This window comes from Vicia villosa, linkage group LG4 (assembly GCF_029867415.1).
Source record: "Vicia villosa cultivar HV-30 ecotype Madison, WI linkage group LG4, Vvil1.0, whole genome shotgun sequence".
Taxonomy (NCBI): domain Eukaryota; kingdom Viridiplantae; phylum Streptophyta; class Magnoliopsida; order Fabales; family Fabaceae; genus Vicia; species Vicia villosa.
Window position 1 is genome coordinate 115363501 of NC_081183.1, and position 2120 is coordinate 115365620.

A 2120-nucleotide genomic window follows, 5' to 3' on the forward strand; every position below is an offset into this window, starting at 1 on the left:
CTTGTAGAGGACATCTTGAGGTTTCTAAAAAGTACAAGAACTCCTTCATATGATCAAAATTGAGGGAGATATGTCTTTTTGAAATTGGCTATTTTTTGGGAAAATGCATGAAACTAGCATTGATCAAAATGATTTTTTTCCAAAAGAGGCCAAGCATTCATGATCCAAACATGTTTCTAATGATGTTAAAGGGCTCCCATGACCAACATTAGGCCCATGACATTTTTTGTTTCTTTTTAATTTAATTTTATTACATTTAAAATTAAATTAAGAAAGAAATGGTTCAAGACAATTATCCAAGGCTTTTGTCCTTAGCATGAGTCACCAAGGTGGCTTAACTTCTGCGACAAAGAGATGGTACAGCAGGCCTAGAGCAAGAGGTTGAAGAAAAATGAAGCCATGGTCAAGAATTCAAAGCTTTATATATTAAAAAATTCAAAAGTTCAAAGGCCATCAATAATTGTTAGCTTAAGATTTAAGCACTTTTGTTGCTCATATAATGCTTAGCATACCTCAGTAAACATAGGGACACAAGTTCAGAACAAACACATGCTTGTATCACTCTTGTATCAAACTTGAAATTTTGAAAGAAATTTGAAATTTGAATTTTAAGTTTTAGCTAATTTCAATCCAAACTAAACACTTAAACATCTTCCTCAAGTATCACTGAACCTATCCAAATCAATTTCAAGCTTTGAAACTCACTGAATCGAGCACTATAGCTCACGGGTTGTTCAAACCAAAACCTACCAAAATATAATCATACATGCATATTTAACATGATGTAAACATATATTTGAGTTTAGTTTGCCTCTCTGATCGTTTCTGGATAGTTAATTAGAGTTTGGTCACGTATACACGAAGATACCATTTTAGGGTTCTTGAGTCTACTTTGGGGCTTTTCGTTAGAGGCAAAATTAGACCAAACTAAGGCCATGGTTGTGATCAGTGAAACATTTGCAATGAAACCATGACCTCGCGCCAAATTTATTTCATGTCTAACCCCTATTCGTGTTGCACAGGTGTGATAGACATAGGTTTTTTACAGCACCCTGTAAACGAGCGGTGTAAAAAGCTCATATGAAGAAGAAGACAAGACGTGTCTCCCTCCTATTGGCCAGAGCGCGCGCGTTTTTATTTTCTTTTAAATTTTTGATTCAGTGCTTTGCAGGTCCCATTGCTATCACGCGCCTTCACTCCAATCACCATCAGATCAACTTGCCAGCTCATCCAATGCCCCTGACACGCTAGTCCATACCATGGACTCTCCAGCCAACCACACTTGATCACTTTTAATATATTTTCTATTTTATTTAGTTTTCTTTTGCAAAATTATTTAAAAATAGTTTTAAAAATCAAAAAAGTATAATAAAAATATTTTTAGGTTGATAAAATAATATCTTATTTTTTGACACAAAAATATTTTATTTTTCTTCATAATTGAAATATTTTGTTTAATTAATTAGATAATATTGTTATATTCATCTTTTAATTATTTCTAACCTATCAAAAAAATCAAAAAAATGTTTTCTTTTATTTAAATTAGGTTTATATATTATAAACTAATTTTGCACATATTTAGAATATTTTTCTCTTTAAGTTTAAATTATGTGTATAATTATTTGTATAATTATATGTTAATTAATTTAATAATAATCTCCAAAACAATTTCAAAAATCCCAAAAAAAATAATTTTATTTTAAAATTAATGGACACACAATTTGGACATATTTTAGACTTAATTTTTTAGGTTTAAATTTTATTTCTAATTCTTAGCTTTTTAATTAAATTAGTTATGCATTAATTTTAATTAAAATCAACCATCCAAAAATCCAAAAATATTCTCCTTTTATCTTATCGTAATTTAAATTCATAGATAAGTGTATAGGTTGTCAAATTCATGTAAATAGCGTAGTTTACATTTCTCGCACAATCGATGTAATAGCGTAGATTTATTTTCCGCATTTTACATTCCCGCATTTTAATTTCTGTACATATAAAACTGCGTGTATGTCAAAGATAATAACTGAAGCGCTAGATCACTAATTTCAAAGACAAAAATATCTGAAAATAAAACACAATCACACTTGCACCTCTTAGGGTAATCCCTCTGTTACTCT